The sequence below is a fragment of the Oncorhynchus kisutch genome, unplaced genomic scaffold (assembly GCF_002021735.2).
Source record: "Oncorhynchus kisutch isolate 150728-3 unplaced genomic scaffold, Okis_V2 scaffold732, whole genome shotgun sequence".
NCBI lineage: Eukaryota > Metazoa > Chordata > Actinopteri > Salmoniformes > Salmonidae > Oncorhynchus > Oncorhynchus kisutch.
The window spans coordinates 142,501-162,500 of record NW_022262677.1 but is presented as its reverse complement, the minus strand read 5'-3'; the positions used below and the strand labels follow the sequence as shown (position 1 = coordinate 162,500).

The window sequence follows — 20,000 nt, the reverse complement described above, 5'->3', positions numbered from 1 at the left end:
TTTCAGTTTGTTCCTGTGGGAACGTGCTTTCAGTTTGTTCCTGTGGGAACGTGCTTTCAGTTTGTTCCTGTGGGAACGTGCTTTCAGTTTGTTCCTGTGGGAACGTGCTTTCAGTTTGTTCCTGTGGGAACGTGCTTTCAGTTTGTCCCTGTGGGAACGTGCTTTCAGTTTGTTTGTCCCTGTGGGAACGTGCTTTCAGTTTGTTTGTCCCTGTGGGAACGTGCTTTCAGTTTGTTTGTTCCTGTGGGAACGTGCTTTCAGTTTGTTTGTTCCTGTGGGAACGTGCTTTCAGTTTGTTTGTTCCTGTGGGAACGTGCTTTCAGTTTGTTTGTTCCTGTGGGAACGTGCTTTCAGTTTGTTTGTTCCTGTGGGAACGTGCTTTCAGTTTGTTTGTTCCTGTGGGAACGTGCTTTCAGTTTGTTTGTTCCTGTGGGAACGTGCTTTCAGTTTGTTTGTTCCTGTGGGAACGTGCTTTCAGTTTGTTTGTTCCTGTGGGAACGTGCTTTCAGTTTGTTTGTTCCTGTGGGAACGTGCTTTCAGTTTGTTTGTTCCTGTGGGAACGTGCTTTCAGTTTGTTTGTTCCTGTGGGAACGTGCTTTCAGTTTGTTTGTTCCTGTGGGAACGTGCTTTCAGTTTGTTTGTTCCTGTGGGAACGTGCTTTCAGTTTGTTTGTTCCTGTGGGAACGTGCTTTCAGTTTGTTTGTTCCTGTGGGAACGTGCTTTCAGTTTGTTTGTTCCTGTGGGAACGTGCTTTCAGTTTGTTTGTTCCTGTGGGAACGTGCTTTCAGTTGGTTTGTTCCTGTGGGAACGTGCTTTCAGTTTGTTCTTTCATAACCCTTTGTGGTGGTCGGCCTTAGTTTGGAGAGAGATCTTCCTTTCTCTGTCCATCTCTGTGCCGAAGGGGCTGCTACTCTGCTCTCCGCTGCACTCGGACTGGACTAAAAGGCTCCTTCCTTCACTTAAGAACTGCCATCCCGTCCCGGCTCCAGAGAATTCTATTATCAGTCTATTCGGGTCCCATCCCTGCCCCAGAGCCTCCTAGCATTTGTATTCATTATGGATCCCCATTAGTTCCTGCCAAGGCAGCAGCTACTCTTCCTGGGGTCCAATTTATACCATTTTAAAGACATTACAATACATTCACAGATTTCACAACACACTGTGTGTCCTCAGGCCCCCACTCTACAACTACCACATATCTACAACACACTGTGTGTCCTCAGGCCCCTACTCTACAACTACCACATATCTACAACACACTGTGTGTCCTCAGGCCCCTACTCTACAACTACCACATATCTACAACACACTGTGTGTCCTCAGGCCCCCACTCTACAGCCACCACATATCTACAACACACTGTGTGTCCTCAGGCCCCTACTCTACCACTAACACATATCTACAACACACTGTGTGTCCTCAGGCCCCTACTCTACAACTACCACATATCTACAACACACTGTGTGTCCTCAGGCCCCCACTCTACAGCCACCACATATCTACAACACACTGTGTGTCCTCAGGCCCCTACTCTACAACTACCACATATCTACAACACACTGTGTGTCCTCAGGCCCCTACTCTACAACTACCACATATCTACAACACACTGTGTGTCCTCAGGCCCCTACTCTACAACTACCACATATCTACAACACACTGTGTGTCCTCAGGCCCCTACTCTACAACTACCACATATCTACAACACACTGTGTGTCCTCAGGCCCCCACTCTACAGCCACCACATATCTACAACAGACTGTGTGTCCTCAGGCCCCTACTCTACAACTACCACATATCTACAACACACTGTGTGTCCTCAGGCCCCCACTCTACAACTACCACATATCTACAACACACTGTGTGTCCTCAGGCCCCCACTCTACAGCCACCACATATCTACAACACACTGTGTGTCCTCAGGCCCCTACTCTACCACTAACACATATCTACAACACACTGTGTGTCCTCAGGCCCCTACTCTACAGCCACCACATATCTACAACACACTGTGTGTCCTCAGGCCCCTACTCTACAACTACCACATATCTACAACACACTGTGTGTCCTCAGGCCCCTACTCTACAGCCACCACATATCTACAACACACTGTGTGTCCTCAGGCCCCTACTCTACAGCCACCACATATCTACAGTACTAAATTTATGTGTGTGTGTGTGTGTGTGTGTGTGTGTGTGTGTGTGTGTGTGTGTGTGTGTGTGTGTGTGTGTGTGTGTGTGTGTGTGTGTGTGTGTTGCTTCACAGTCCCTGCTGTTCCATAAGGTGTATTTTTATCTGTTTTTTTCTATCTAATTCTACTGCTTGTGTCAGTCACCTGATGTGGAATAGAGTTCCATGTAGTCATGGCTCTATGTAGTACTGTGGAATAGAGTTCCATGTAGTCATGGCTCTATGTAGTACTGTGGAATAGAGTTCCATGTAGTCATGGCTCTATGTAGTACTGTGGAATAGAGTTCCATGTAGTCATGGCTCTATGTAGTACTGTGGAATAGAGTTCCATGTAGTCATGGCTACATGTAGTACTGTGGAATAGAGTTCCATGTAGTCATGGCTCTATGTAGTACTGTGGAATAGAGTTCCATGTAGTCATGGCTCTATGTAGTACTGTGGAATAGAGTTCCATGTAGTCATGGCTCTATGTAGTACTGTGGAATAGAGTTCCATGTAGTCATGGCTCTATGTAGTACTGTGGAATAGAGTTCCATGTAGTCATGGCTCTATGTAGTACTGTGGAATAGAGTTCCATGTAGTCATGGCTCTATGTAGTACTGTGGAATAGAGTTCCATGTAGTCATGGCTCTATGTAGTACTGTGGAATAGAGTTCCATGTAGTCATGGCTCTATGTAGTACTGTGGAATAGAGTTCCATGTAGTCATGGCTCTATGTAGTACTGTGGAATAGAGTTCCATGTAGTCATGGCTCTATGTAGTACTGTGGAATAGAGTTCCATGTAGTCATGGCTCTATGTAGTACTGTGGAATAGAGTTCCATGTAGTCATGGCTCTATGTAGTACTGTGGAATAGAGTTCCATGTAGTCATGGCTCTATGTAGTACTGTGGAATAGAGTTCCATGTAGTCATGGCTCTATGTAGTACTGTGGAATAGAGTTCCATGTAGTCATGGCTCTATGTAGTACTGTGGAATAGAGTTCCATGTAGTCATGGCTCTATGTAGTACTGTGGAATAGAGTTCCATGTAGTCATGGCTCTATGTAGTACTGTGGAATAGAGTTCCATGTAGTCATGGCTCTATGTAGTACTGTGGAATAGAGTTCCATGTAGTCATGGCTCTATGTAGTACTGTGGAATAGAGTTCCATGTAGTCATGGCTCTATGTAGTACTGTGGAATAGAGTTCCATGTAGTCATGGCTACATGTAGTACTGTGGAATAGAGTTCCATGTAGTCATGGCTACATGTAGTACTGTGGAATAGAGTTCCATGTAGTCATGGCTACATGTAGTACTGTGGAATAGAGTTCCATGTAGTCATGGCTACATGTAGTACTGTGGAATAGAGTTCCATGTAGTCATGGCTCTATGTAGTACTGTGGAATAGAGTTCCATGTAGTCATGGCTACATGTAGTACTGTGGAATAGAGTTCCATGTAGTCATGGCTACATGTAGTACTGTGGAATAGAGTTCCATGTAGTCATGGCTACATGTAGTACTGTGGAATAGAGTTCCATGTAGTCATGGCTACATGTAGTACTGTGGAATAGAGTTCCATGTAGTCATGGCTCTATGTAGTACTGTGGAATAGAGTTCCATGTAGTCATGGCTCTATGTAGTACTGTGGAATAGAGTTCCATGTAGTCATGGCTCTATGTAGTACTGTGGAATAGAGTTCCATGTAGTCATGGCTCTATGTAGTACTGTGGAATAGAGTTCCATGTAGTCATGGCTCTATGTAGTACTGTGGAATAGAGTTCCATGTAGTCATGGCTCTATGTAGTACTGTGCACCTCACATAGTCTGGACTTGAGGACTGTGAAGAGACCTCTGGTGGCATGTCTTGTGGGGTATGCATGGGTGTCCTAGCTGTGTGCCAGTAGTTTAGACAGACAGCTCGGTGCATTCAACATAAATACAAGTAGTGATGAAGTCCATCTCTCTTCCACTTTCAGCCAGGAGAGATTGACATTCATATTATTAATGTTAGCTGTCTGTGTCCATCCGTGCTGCTCTGTTCTGAGCCAATTGCAATTTTCCTAAGTCCCTCTTTGTGGCACCCGACCACACGACTGAACAGTAGTCCAGATGTGATTAAACTATGGCCCCTAGGACCTGCCTTGTTGATCGTGTTGTTAAGTTGGCAGAGTAGCACTTTATTATGGACAGACTTCTCCCCATCTTAGCTACTACTGTATCAATATGTTTTGACCATATTTACAGTTTACAACCCAGGGTTACACCAAGCAGTTTAGTCATCTCAACTTGCTCAATTTCCACATGATTTATTACAAGATTTAGTTGAGGTTTAGGGTTAAGTGAATGATTTTGTCCCAATTACAATGCTTTTAGTTTTACAAATATTTTGGACAAACTTATTCCTTTCCACACACTCTTTGTTAAGTGCTGCAGTCATTTCAGTCGCTGTTGTAGCTGACATGTATAGTGTTGAGTCATCTGGAAACATAGACACACTGGCTTTACTCAAAGCATGTCGTTAGTGAAGATTGAAAAAAGTAATGGGCCTAGACAACTGCCCTGGGGAATTCCTGATTCTACCTGGATTTTGTTGGAGAGGCTTCCATTCTAGAACACCCTCTGTGTTCTGTTAGACAGTGAACTCTTTATTCACAATATAGCAGGGGGTGTGAAGCCATAACACACACACTACTGTTCAAATGTTTGAGGTCACGTAGAAATGTCCTTGTTTTTGGAAGAAAAGCTAAATATTGGTCCATTTTAAAATAACATCAAATTGATCAGAAATACAGTGTAGACATTGTTAATGTTGTAAATGACTATTGTAGCTGGAAACGGCAGATTTTTATGTAATATCTACATAGGCGTATAGAGGCCCATTATCAGCAACCATCACTCCTGTGTTCCAAGGGAACGTTGTGTTAGCTAATCCAAGTTCATCATTTTAAAAGGCTAATTAATCATTAGAAAACCGTCTGTTCTGATTAAAGAAGCAATAAAACTGGCCTTTAGACTAGTTGAGTATCTGGAGCCACAGCATTTGTGGGTTCAATTACAGGCTCAAAATGGTCAGAAACAAAGACCTTTCTCCTGAAACTCATCAGTCTATTCTTGTTCTGAGAAATGAAGGCTATTGCATGCGAGAAATTGCCAAGAAACTGAAGATCTCGTACAACGAAGTGTACTACTCCCTTCACAGAACAGCACAAACTGGCTCTAACCAGAATAGAAAGAGTAGTGGTGCACAACTGAGCAAGAGGGCAAGTACATTAGTGTCTAGTTGTAGAAACAGATGCCTCACAAGTCCTCATTAAATAGTTCCCGCGAAACACCAGTCTCAACTTCAACAGTGAAGAGGCGACTGTGATGCTGGCCTTCTAGGCAGAGTTCCTTTGCCCATCTTAATCTTTTATTTTTGAAATTTACCCCCTTTTTCTCCCCAATTTCATGGTATCCAATTGTTAGTAGCTACTATCTTGTCTCATCGCTACAATTCCCGTACGGGCTCGGGAGAGACGAAGGTTGAAAGTCATGCGTCCCCCGATACACAACCCTACTCTGCATAGAAGGCCAGCATCCCGAAGTCGCCTCTTCACTGTTGACGTTGAGACTGGTGTTTAACCTTCTGTTTAAACAGCTATATACTGTACCCGCCTGGTGGAGAACTGGTACCATGATCATGCTCTTCTCTCTGTGGTCCTATAGGGACCTACTGTTTAACCAGCTATATACCCGCCTGGTGGAGAACTGGTACCATGATCATGCTCTTCTCTCTGTGGTCCTATAGGGACCTACTGTTTAACCAGCTATATACCCGCCTGGTGGAGAACTGGTACCATGATCATGCTCTTCTCTCTGTGGTCCTATAGGGACCTACTGTTTAACCAGCTATATACTGTACCCGCCTGGTGGAGAACTGGTACCATGATCATGCTCTTCTCTCTGTGGTCCTATAGGGACCTACTGTTTAACCAGCTATATACCCGCCTGGTGGAGAACTGGTACCATGATCATGCTCTTCTCTCTGTGGTCCTATAGGGACCTACTGTTTAACCAGCTATATACCCGCCTGGTGGAGAACTGGTACCATGATCATGCTCTTCTCTCTGTGGTCCTATAGGGACCTACTGTTTAACCAGCTATATACCCGCCTGGTGGAGAACTGGTACCATGATCATGCTCTTCTCTCTGTGGTCCTATAGGGACCTACTGTTTAACCAGCTATATACCCGCCTGGTGGAGAACTGGTACCATGATCATGCTCTTCTCTCTGTGGTCCTATAGGGACCTACTGTTTAACCAGCTATATACCCGCCTGGTGGAGAACTGGTACCATGATCATGCTCTTCTCTCTGTGGTCCTATAGGGACCTACTGTTTAACCAGCTATATACCCGCCTGGTGGAGAACTGGTACCATGATCATGCTCTTCTCTCTGTGGTCCTATAGGGACCTACTGTTTAACCAGCTATATACCCGCCTGGTGGAGAACTGGTACCATGATCATGCTCTTCTCTCTGTGGTCCTATAGGGACCTACTGTTTAACCAGCTATATACCCGCCTGGTGGAGAACTGGTACCATGATCATGCTCTTCTCTCTGTGGTCCTATAGGGACCTACTGTTTAACCAGCTATATTTTTATTTTATATATTTTTATTTCACCTTTATTTAACCAGGTAGGCTAGTTGAGAACACCTTTATTTAACCAGGTAGGCTAGTTGAGAACACCTTTATTTAACCAGGTAGGCTAGTTGAGAACACCTTTATTTAACCAGGTAGGCTAGTTGAGAACACCTTTATTTAACCAGGTAGGCTAGTTGAGAACACCTTTATTTAACCAGGTAGGCTAGTTGAGAACACCTTTATTTAACCAGGTAGGCTAGTTGAGAACACCTTTATTTAACCAGGTAGGCTAGTTGAGAACACCTTTATTTAACCAGGTAGGCTAGTTGAGAACACCTTTATTTAACCAGGTAGGCTAGTTGAGAACACCTTTATTTAACCAGGTAGGCTAGTTGAGAACACCTTTATTTAACCAGGTAGGCTAGTTGAGAACACCTTTATTTAACCAGGTAGGCTAGTTGAGAACAAGTTCTCATTTGCAACTGCGACCTGGCCAAGATAAAGCATAGCAGTGTGAGCAGACAACAAAGAGTTACACATGGAGTAAACAATTAACAAGTCAATAACACAGTAGAAAACAAATGGGGGGTCTATATACAATGTGTGCAAAAGGCATGAGGAGGTAGGCAAATAATTACAATTTTGCAGATTAACACTGGAGTGATAAATGATCAGATGGTCATGTACAGGTAGAGATATTGGTGTGCAGAAGAGCAGAAAAGTAAATAAATATAAACAGTATGGGGATGAGGTAGGTGAAAAGGGTGGGCTATTTACCAATAGACTATGTACAGCTGCAGCGATCGGTTAGCTGCTCAGATAGCTGATGTTTGAAGTTGGTGAGGGAGATAAAAGTCTCCAACTTCAGCGATTTTTGCAATTCGTTCCAGTCACAGGCAGCAGAGTACTGGAACGAAAGGCGGCCAAATGAGGTGTTGGCTTTAGGGATGATCAGTGAGATACACCTGCTGGAGCGCGTGCTACGGATGGGTGTTGCCATCGTGACCAGTGAGCTGAGATAAGGCGGAGCTTTACCTAGCATGGACTTGTAGATGACCTGGAGCCAGTGGGTCTGGCGACGAATATGTAGCGAGGGCCAGCCGACTAGAGCATACAAGTCGCAGTGGTGGGTGGGATAAGGTGCTTTAGTGACAAAACGGATGGCACTGTGATAGACTGCATCCAGTTTGCTGAGTAGAGTGTTGGAAGCCATTTTGTAGATGACATCGCCGAAGTCGAGGATCGGTAGGATAGTCAGTTTTACTAGGGTAAGCTTGGCGGCGTGAGTGAAGGACAGTAGTCCAATATACCCGCCTGGTGGAGAACTGGTACCATGATCATGCTCTTCTCTCTGTGGTCCTATAGAGACCTACTGTTTAACCAGCTATATACCCACCTGGTGGAGAACTGGTACCATGATCATGCTCTTCTCTCTGTGGTCGTATAGGGACCTACTGTTTAACCAGCTATATACCCGCCTGGTGGAGAACTATTACCATGATCATGCTCTTCTCTCTGTGGTTCTATAGAGACCTACTGTTTAACCAGCTATATACCCGCCTGGTGGAGAACTGGTACCATGATCATGCTCTTCTCTCTGTGGTCCTATAGGGACCTACTGTTTAACCAGCTATATACCCGCCTGGTGGAGAACTGTGTGGCTCGGGGGGTCTTCCTGGAGAGTTTGGAACCCTACATCGTGTCGGAGCGTCTGGGCTGTGTGACCGCTCCCGTCATGAGAGACCTGCTGACCCACCTACAGGATAACAACATGATGGACAGTGTAGAGAACTGTCTGATACATCTGGACATCACCAGCCTCGACATACAACAGGTAGGGAGGAGACTGGGGAGGAGACTGGGGAGGAGACTGGGGAGGAGACTGGGGAGGAGACGGGGGAGGAGACTGGGGAGGAGACTGGGGAGGAGACTGGGGAGGAGACTGGGGAGGAGACGGGGGAGGAGACGGGGGAGGAGAGGAGACGGGGGAGGAGACGGGAGAGTAGACTGGGGAGGAGAGGAGACTGGGGAGGAGAGGAGACTGGGGAGGAGAGGAGACTGGGGAGGAGAGGAGACTGGGGAGGAGAGGAGACTAGGGAGGAGAGGAGACTGGGGAGGAGAGGAGACTGGGGAGGAGAGGAGACGGGGGAGGACAGGAGACTGGGGAGGACAGGAGACTGGGAAAGAGACCAGACCGGGGAGGAGACTGGGGAGGAGACTGGGCAGGAGAGGAGACTGGGAAGGAGACCAGACCGGGGGAGGGGAGGAGACTGGGGAGGAGAGGAGACTGGGAATTAGACCAGACCGGGGAGGAGACTGGGGAGGAGAGGAGACTGGGGAGGAGAGGAGACTGGGGAGGAGAGGAGACTGGGGAGGAGAGTAGACAGGAGAAGAGAGGATGTCAGTCAGTGTTTCCTCTCTTCCCTCTAGATATTTTGTTCCAATCAGCAGATCAAGTCTGTAGACTCCAGTAGTAACTTGTTCTCTCCCTGTGTATCCAGGTGGTCCAGATGTGTTGGGACAACCAGCTGTATGATGCCATGATCTACGTGTTCAACAGGGGAATGAATGACTACATCACCCCTATGGAGGTACTATAATACTGTTTAAGGACTACATCACCCCTATGGAGGTACTATAATACTGTTTAAGGACTACATCACCCCTATGGAGGTACTATAATACTGTTTAATGACTACATCACCCCTATGGAGGTACTATAATACTGTTTAATGACTACATCACCCCTATGGAGGTACTATAATACTGTTTAATGACTACATCACCCCTATGGAGGTACTATAATACTGTTTAATGACTACATCACCCCATGGAGGTACTATAATACTGTTTAATGACTACATCACCCCTATGGAGGTACTATAATACTGTTTAATGACTACATCACCCCTATGGAGGTACTATAATACTGTTTAAGGACTACATCACCCCTATGGAGGTACTATAATACTGTTTAATGACTACATCACCCCTATGGAGGTACTATAATACTGTTTAATGACTACATCACCCCTATGGAGGTACTATAATACTGTTTAATGACTACATCACCCCTATGGAGGTACTATAATACTGTTTAATGACTACATCACCCCTATGGAGGTACTATAATACTGTTTAATGACTACATCACCCCTATGGAGGTACTATAATACTGTTTAATGACTACATCACCCCTATGGAGGTACTATAATACTGTTTAATGACTACATCACCCCTATGGAGGTACTATAATACTGTTTAATGACTACATCACCCCCATGGAGGTACTATAATACTGTTTAATGACTACATCACCCCTATGGAGGTACTATAATACTGTTTAATGACTACATCACCCCTATGGAGGTACTATAATACTGTTTAATGACTACATCACCCCTATGGAGGTACTACAATACTGTTTAATGACTACATCACCCCTATGGAGGTACTATAATACTGTTTAATGACTACATCACCCCTATGGAGGTACTATAATACTGTTTAATGACTACATCACCCCTATGGAGGTACTATAATACTGTTTAATGACTACATCACCCCTATGGAGGTACTATAATACTGTTTAATGACTACATCACCCCTATGGAGGTACTATAATACTGTTTAATGACTACATCACCCCTATGGAGGTACTATAATACTGTTTAATGACTACATCACCCCATGGAGGTACTATAATACTGTTTAATGACTACATCACCCCTATGGAGGTACTATAATACTGTTTAATGACTACATCACCCCTATGGAGGTACTATAATACTGTTTAAGGACTACATCACCCCTATGGAGGTACTATAATACTGTTTAAGGACTACATCACCCCTATGGAGGTACTATAATACTGTTTAATGACTACATCACCCCTATGGAGGTACTACAATACTGTTTAATGACTACATCACCCCTATGGAGGTACTATAATACTGTTTAATGACTACATCACCCCTATGGAGGTACTATAATACTGTTTAATGACTACATCACCCCTATGGAGGTACTATAATACTGTTTAATGACTACATCACCCCTATGGAGGTACTATAATACTGTTTAATGACTACATCACCCCTATGGAGGTACTATAATACTGTTTAATGACTACATCACCCCTATGGAGGTACTATAATACTGTTTAATGACTACATCACCCCTATGGAGGTACTATAATACTGTTTAATGACTACATCACCCCTATGGAGGTACTATAATACTGTTTAATGACTACATCACCCCTATGGAGGTACTATAATACTGTTTAATGACTACATCACCCCTATGGAGGTACTATAATACTGTTTAATGACTACGTCACCCCTATGGAGGTACTATAATACTGTTTAATGACTACGTCACCCCTATGGAGGTACTATAATACTGTTTAATGACTACGTCACCCCTATGGAGGTACTATAATACTGTTTAATGACTACTTCACCCCATGGAGGTACTATAATACTGTTTAATGACTACATCACCCCATGGAGGTACTATAATACTGTTTAATGACTACATCACCCCTATGGAGGTACTATAATACTGTTTAATGACTACATCACCCCTATGGAGGTACTATAATACTGTTTAATGACTACATCACCCCTATGGAGGTACTATAATACTGTTTAATGACTACATCACCCCTATGGAGGTACTATAATACTGTTTAATGACTACATCACCCCTTTGCAGGTACTATAATACTGTTTAATGACTACATCACCCCATGGAGGTACTATAATACTGTTTAATGACTACATCACCCCTATGGAGATACTATAATACTGTTTAATGACTACATCACCCCATGGAGGTACTATAATACTGTTTAATGACTACATCACCCCTATGGAGGTACTATAATACTGTTTAATGACTACATCACCCCATGGAGGTACTATAATACTGTTTAATGACTACATCACCCCTATGGAGGTACTATAATACTGTTTAATGACTACATCACCCCATGGAGGTACTATAATACTGTTTAATGACTACATCACCCCTATGGAGGTACTATAATACTGTTTAATGACTACATCACCCCCAGAGTGACTGACAGGTTTCACCTTTAACCTTTCTTATTGTTTTCTTATTTCCTGGATATGAAAGAACCTACATATACAACACTATCTTCCACACACATTCTGTCTGTCTCGCTGTCTGTCTCGCTGTCTGTCTCGCTGTCTGTCTCGCTGTCTGTCTCGCTGTCTGTCTCGCTGTCTGTCTCGCTGTCTGTCTCGCTGTCTGTCTCGCTGTCTGTCTCGCTGTCTGTCTCGCTCTCTGTCTCGCTCTCTGTCTCGCTCTCTGTCTCGCTCTCTGTCTCGCTCTCTGTCTCGCTCTCTCTGGCTCTCGCTCTCTCTGGCTCTCGCTCTCTCTGGCTCTCGCTCTCTCTGGCTCTCGCTCTCTCTGTCTCTCTTTGTCTCTGGCTCTCCCTCTCTCTGTCTCCCTCTCTCTCTGTTTCTCTCTCTCTGTTTCTCTCTCTCTGTCTCACTCTCTCTCTGTCTCGCTCTCTCTCTCTCTCTGTCTCTCTCTCTCCTCTGTCTCTCTCACTGTCTCTCTCTCTCCTCTGTCTCTCTCTCTCTCTCTGTCTCACTCTCTCTCTCTCTCTGTCTCTCTCTCTCTCCTTCCTTTGTGGGACTGATCCTCTTAGTCTGAAGGTAGATGAAAGCTGAGTGTGTGTTGTTCAGCTACTCCTCTGAACCCACAGATGAAAGCAGACTGATGGGGGGGAGGTATATGTATTACAGGTGTCCTCTCTGGTTCTCTCTGCCTCTCTCTGGTACTCTCTGCCTCTCTGATTCTCTCTGCCTCTCTCTGGTTATCTGGTTCTCTCTGCCTCTCTCTGGTTCTCTCTGCCTCTCTCTGCCTCTCTGGTTCTCTCTGCCTCTCTCTGGTTATCTGGTTCTCTCTGCCTCTCTCTGGTTATCTGGTTCTCTCTGCCTCTCTCTGCCTCTCTGCCCCTCTCTGGTTATCTGGTTCTCTCTGCCTCTCTCTGGTTATCTGGTTCTCTCTGCCTCTCTCTGGTTATCTGGTTCTCTCTGCCTCTCTCTGGTTATCTGGTTCTCTCTGCCTCTCTCAGGTTATCTGGTTCTCCCTGCTTCTCTCTGCCTCTGGTTCTCTTTGCCTCTCTCTGGTTATCTGGTTCTCTCTGCCTCTCTGGTTATCTGGTTCTCTCTGCCACTCTCTGGTTATCTGGTTCTCTCTGCCTCTCTCTGGTTCTCTGGTTCTCTCTGCCTCTCTCTGGTTATCTGGTTCTCTCTGCCACTCTCTGGTTATCTGGTTCTCTCTGCCTCTCTCTGGTTATCTGGTTCTCTCTGCCACTCTCTGGTTCTCCATGCCTCTCTCTGCCTCTGGTTCTCTCTGCCTCTCCCTGCCTCTGGTTCTCTCTGCCTCTCTCTGGTTATCTGGTTCTCTCTGCCTCTCTCTGGTTATCTGGTTCTCTCTGCCACTCTCTGGTTATCTGGTTCTCTCTGCCTCTCTCTGGTTCTCTGGTTCTCTGGTTCTCTCTGCCTCTCTCTGGTTATCTGGTTCTCTCTGCCTCTCTCTGCCTCTGGTTCTCTCTGCCTCTCTCTGGTTCTCTGGTTCTCTCTGCCTCTCTCTGGTTATCTGGTTCTCTCTGCCTCTCTCTGGTTATCTGGTTCTCCATGCCTCTCTCTGCCTCTGGTTCTCTCTGCCTCTCTCTGGTTATCTGGTTCTCTCTGCCTCTCTCTGGTTATCTGGTTCTCTCTGCCACTCTCTGGTTATCTGGTTCTCTCTGCCTCTCTCTGGTTCTCTGGTTCTCTCTGCCTCTCTCTGGTTATCTGGTTCTCCCTGCCTCTCTCTGCCTCTGGTTCTCTCTGGTTCTCTGGTTCTCTCTGCCTCTCTCTGGTTATCTGGTTCTCCATGCCTCTCTCTGCCTCTGGTTCTCTCTGCCTCTCCCTGCCTCTGGTTCTCTCTGCCTCTCTCTGGTTATCTGGTTCTCTCTGCCTCTCTCTGGTTATCTGGTTCTCTCTGCCTCTCTCTGGTTATCTGGTTCTCTCTGCCACTCTCTGGTTATCTGGTTCTCTCTGCCTCTCTCTGGTTCTCTGGTTCTCTCTGGTTCTCCCTGGTTCTCTGGTTCTCTCTGGTTCTCCCTGCCTCTCTCTGCCTCTGGTTCTCTCTGCCTCTCTCTGGTTATCTGGTTCTCTCTGCCTCTCCCTGCCTCTGGTTCTCTCTGCCTCTCTCTGGTTATCTGGTTCTCTCTGCCACTCTGGTTATCTGGTTCTCTCTGCCTCTCTCTGGTTCTCTGGTTCTCTCTGCCTCTCTCTGGTTCTCCCTGCCTCTCTCTGGTTATCTGGTTCTCTCTGCCTCTCTCTGGTTATCTGGTTCTCTCTGCCTCTCTCTGGTTCTCTGGTTCTCTCTGCCTCTCTCTGGTTCTCCCTGCCTCTCTCTGGTTATCTGGTTCTCTCTGCCTCTCTCTGGTTATCTGGTTCTCTCTGCCTCTCTCTGGTTCTCTGGTTCTCTCTGCCTCTCTCTGGTTATCTGGTTCTCTCAGCACCATTATCTACCAGTCCCCTGGGGAGCGACGGGGGCTTTGATTTGTTCGATGAACCAACCTAAACTAAAAGGAATCTAACAGAAATGAAAGAAGCCCTAAGGCTGCTGGGAAAATCCTTTTGAAATATGAGACGAGGTGTCACAAAGAATCCTGATAAAGAAATGATGTAGTGCTACGGCTACAGCCTAGGGACAAACTGTCAGAGAGAGTGGAGTTTTTAATCAAAGGAGATGTATGAACTTGACCCCTGAGGTTTCTCTTCCTGTGTTTCAGAAACTCTTCCAGGTCATTGGCCCCCCGCTGAGAGAAGGCAGGGCCCTCACAGGTAGGCACTGATTCCATGATTCATTGAACACCAGCCTGGAGATCTTAGTGGGAGTAAAGGCAAGGCCCTCCGGAAATAAATCACTCAGAAAGAAGATTTGTGGTTTTTCAACATGTCAACATGTCTAATAACTAATAAATAAATAACTCAGAAAGAAGATTTGTCTATTTCTGCCTGACAGATGAACAGGTGGTGATGGGTAACAAGCTGCTCGTTTATATCAGGTACAGTCACACATATACATCCTGTCTCTCTCTCTGTCTCTCTCTCTGTCTCTCTCTCTCTCTCTCTCTTTCTATCTCTCCTCTGTCTGTTTGTCTCTCTCTCTCTCTCTATCTCTCTCTCTCTCTCCTTCTCTGTCTGTTTGTCTCTCTCTCTCTCTCTCTCTCTCTCTCTCTCTCTCTCTCTCTCTCTCCTTCTCTGTCTGTTTGTCTCTCTCTCTCTCTCTCCTTCTCTGTCTGTTTGTCTCTCTCTCTCTCTCTCTCCTTCTCTGTCTGTTTGTCTCTCTCTTTCTCTCTCTCTCGATCTCTCTTTCCTTCTGTCTGTTTGTCTCTCTCTCTCTCTCTCTCCTTTGTCTGTCTGTTTCTCTCTTTCTCTCTCTCTCTCTCTCTCTCTCTCTCTCTCTCTCTCTCTCTCTCTCTCTCTGACACACAGTAATGTATTTCCTTCCTCCCTCAGCTGCTCTCTGGCAGGCCGGGCCTATCCACTAGGAGACATCCCAGAGGACCTGGTGTCTCAAGTCAAGAACCAGGTATGTGTGTGTATCAGGGACAGATTCCTGGAATGTTCCCCCCTTTGTGACAGACCTCTACATCCTCCATGTTGCTGTAAGGAGTGTGTTAATGAGATATACTCCTCTCTACATCCCCCATGTTGCTGTAAGGACTGTGTTAATGAGGTATACTCCTCTCTACATCCCCCATGTTGCTGTAAGGACTGTGTTAATGAGGTATCCTCCTCCGTGTTGCTGTAAGGACTGTGTTAATGAGGTATACCCCTCTACATCCCCCATGTTGCTGTAAGGAGTGTGTTAATGAGGTATACCCCTCTACATCCCCCATGTTGCTGTAAGGACTGTGTTAATGAGGTATACCCCTCTACATCCCCCATGTTGCTGTAAGGACTGTGTTAATGAGGTATACCCCTCTACATCCCCCATGTTGCTGTAAGGAGTGTGTTAATGAGGTATACCTCTCTCTACATCCCCCATGTTGCTGTAAGGACTGTGTTAGTGAGGTATCCTCTGTGTTGCTGTAAGGAGTGTGTTAATGAGGTATCCTCTGTGTTGCTGTAAGGACTGTGTTAATGAGGTATCCTCTGTGTTGCTGTAAGGACTGTGTTAATGAGGTATCCTCTGTGTTGCTGTAAGGAGTGTGTTAATGAGGTATCCTCTGTGTTGCTGTAAGGACTGTGTAAATGAGGTATTCTCCTCTGTGTTGCTGTAAGGAGTATGTTAATGAGGTATCCTCCTCCGTGTTGCTGTAAGGACTGTGTTAATGAGGTATCCTCTGTGTTGCTGTAAGGAGTGTGTTAATGAGGTATCCTCTGTGTTGCTGTAAGGACTGTGTTAATGAGGTATCCTCCGTGTTGCTGTAAGGACTGTGTCAATGAGGTATCCTCTGTTGCTGTAAGGCCTGTGTTAATGAGGTATCCTCTGTGTTGCTGTAAGGAGTGTGTTAATGAGGTATCCTCCGTGTTGCTGTAAGGAGTGTGTTAATGAGGTATCATCTGTGTTGCTGTAAGGACTGTGTTAATGAGGTATCCTCTGTGTTGCTGTAAGGAGTGTGTTAATGAGGTATCCTCTGTGTTTCTGTAAGGAGTGTGTTAATGAGGTATCATCTGTGTTGCTGTAAGGAGTGTGTTAATGAGGTATTCTCCGTGTTGCTGTAAGGAGTGTGTTAATGAGGTATCCTCCGTGTTGCTGTAAGGAGTGTGTTAATGAGGTATCCTCCGTGTTGCTGTAAGGAGTGTGTTAATGAGGTATACTCTTCCATGTTGCTGTAAGGCCTGTGTTAATGAGGTATCCTCTGTGTTGCTGTAAGGAGTGTGTTAATGAGGTATCCTCCGTGTTGCTGTAAGGAGTGTGTTAATGAGGTATCCTCCGTGTTGCTGTAAGGACTGTGTTAATGAGGTATCCTCCGTGTTGCTGTAAGGAGTGTGTTAATGAGGTATCCTCCGTGTTGCTGTAAGGAGTGTGTTAATGAGGTATACTCTTCCATGTTGCTGTAAGGCCTGTGTTAATGAGGTATCCTCTGTGTTGCTGTAAGGACTGTGTTAATGAGGTATCCTCATCTCTCTGCAGGGTGTTTCCTCTCTGTAGTTCTTCAAATGACTGATTAGGGTGTTGGGGGCATTGGACACAGTAACACACTAACACACACACTAGCAGTAACACACACACTAGCAGTAACACACACACTAGCAGTAACACACACACTAGCAGTAACACACACACTAGCAGTAACACACACACTAGCAGTAACACACACACTAGCAGTAACACACACACTAGCAGTAACACACACACTAGCAGTAACACACACACTAGCAGTAACACACACACTAGCAATAACACACACTAGCAATAACACACACTAGCAGTAACACACACTAGCAGTAACACACACTAGCAGTAACACACACACTAGCAGTAACACACACACTAGCAGTAACACACACACTAGCAGTAACACACACACTAGCAGTAACACACACACACTAGCAGTAACACACACACTAGCAGTAACACACACACTAGCAGTAACACACACACTAGCAGTAACACACAACACTAGCAGTAACACACACACTAGCAGTAACACACACTAGCAGTAACACACACACTAGGCAGTAACACACACACTAACACTCACTAGCAGTAACACACACACGAGCAGTAACACACACCACTAAGCAGTAACACACACACTAGCAGTAACACACACTAGCAGTAACACACACACTAGCAGTAACACACACTAGAAGTAACACACACTAGCAGTAACACACACACTAGCAGTAACACACACACTAGCAGTAACAGTAACAGTAACACTCACGGTAACAGTAACACTCACGGTAACAGTAACACACACGGTAAACACTAGCAGTAACACTCAGGGTAACAGTAACACTCAGAGTAACAGGAACACACACGGTAACAGCAACACACACGGTAACAGTAACACTCAGGGTAACAGTAACACTCAGGGTAACAGTAACACTCAGGGTAACAGTAACACTCAGGGTAACAGTAACACTCAGGGTAACAGTAACACTCAGGGTAACAGTAACACTCAGGGTAACAGTAACCCACACGGTAACAGTAACACTCACGGTAACAGTAACCCACACGGTAACAGTAACACTCACGGTAACAGTAACAGTAGCAGTAACACTCAGGGTAACAGTAACAGTAGCAGTAACACTCACGGTAACACTAGCAGTAACACTCAGGGTAACAGTAACACTCAGGGTAACAGTAACACTCAGGGTAACAGTAACACTCAGGGTAACAGTAACACTCAGGGTAACAGTAACACTCAGGGTAACAGTAACACTCAGGGTAACAGTAACACTCGGGGTAACAGTAACACTCAGGGTAACAGTAACACTCAGGGTAACAGTAACACTCAGGGTAACAGTAACACTCAGGGTAACAGTAACACTCACGGTAACAGTAACACTCACGGTAACAGTATCAAATCAAATCAAATATATTTATATAGCCCTTTGTACATCAGCTGATATCTCAAAGTGCTGTACAGAAACCCAGCCTAAAACCCAAACAGCAAGCAATGCAGGTGTAGAAGCACGGTGGCTAGGAAAAACTCCCTAGAAAGGCCAGAACCTAGGAAGAAACCTAGAGAGGAACCAGGCTATGTGGGGTGGCCAGTCCTCTTCTGGCTGTGCCGGGTAGAGATTATAACAGAACATGGCCAAGATGTTCAAATGTTCATAAATGACCAGCATGGTCCAATAATAATAAGGCAGAACAGTTGAAACTGGAGCAGCAGCACAGTAACAGTAACACTCAGGGTAACAGTAACACTCACGGTAACAGTAACAGTAACACTCAGGGTAACAGTAACAGTAACACTAACGGCAACAGTAACACTCACGGTAACAGTAACAGTAACACTCAGGGTAACAGTAACACTCACGGCAACAGTAACACTCACGGTAACAGTAACACTCGCGGTAACAGTAACAGTAACACTCAGGGTAACAGTAACACTCAGGGTAACAGTAACACTCAGGGTAACAGTAACACTCAGGGTAACAGTAACACTCAGGGTAACAGTAACACTCACGGTAACAGTAACACTCACTGTACTGTGTGTGGGGGGATTGATGTTAGTGTGACGTTGAACAGGTGTAATAGCCTATGTGTCATCTGTGTGTGTGTGTGTGTGTCCATATGCATGTGTCGGATGTGTGTGTGTGTCCATATGCATGTGTCGGATGTGTGTGTGTGTCCATATGCATGTGTCGGATGTGTGTGTGTGTCCATATGCATGTGTCGGATGTGTGTGTGTGTCCATATGCATGTGTCGGATGTGTGTGTGTGTCCATATGCATGTGTCGGATGTGTGTGTGTGTGTCCATATGCATGTGTCGGATGTGTGTGTGTGTGTCCATATGCCATGTGTCGGATGTGTGTGTGTGTGTCCATATGCATGTGTCGGATGTGTGTGTGTGTGTCCATATGCATGTGTCGGATGTGTGTGTGTGTGTCCATATGCATGTGTCGGATGTGTGTGTGTGTGTCCATATGCATGTGTCGGATGTGTGTGTGTGTGTCCATATGCATGTGTCTGTGTGTGTGTGTGTGTCCATATGCATGTGTCAGATGTGTGTGTGTCGGATGTGTGTGTGGTGTCTGATGTATTGTGTAAGGGAGTCCGGTCAGGGTGACTTGTAGAACATGATCAAAGAGAGACAGAGAGGTTTGATCTCTGAGAGACTGTTTTCCTCCTGCTCGATTTCATCCCTCTTTCCTCTCATCCCTCTCTCCTCTCATCCCTCTCCCCCTCTCTCCTCCCTCTTCCCTCTCTCCTCTCCTCCTCTCTCCTCTCCTCCCTCTTCCCCTCTCTCCTCTCCTCCCTCTTTCCTCTCCCACCTCCTCTCTCTCTCCTCTCCCTCCTCCTCTCTCCTCTCTCCCTCCTCCTCTCTCCTCTCTCTTTCTCCTCTCTCCTCTCTCTCTTCCTCTCTCTCTCCTCTCCTCCTTCTCTCTCTCTCCCTCCTTCTCTCTCTCTCTCCTCTCCCTCCTTCTCTCTCCTCTCCTCTCCCTCCTCCTTTCTCTCTCCTCTCTCCTCCTTTCTTTCTCC

General features: G+C 45.6%; 1 pseudogene; it reads left to right on the top strand.

Moving 5' to 3' along the window:
* The window catches only part of LOC109885379 (vacuolar protein sorting-associated protein 8 homolog), a 106,863-nt pseudogene that overhangs the window by 13,222 nt on the left and 73,641 nt on the right, over positions 1-20,000 (top strand).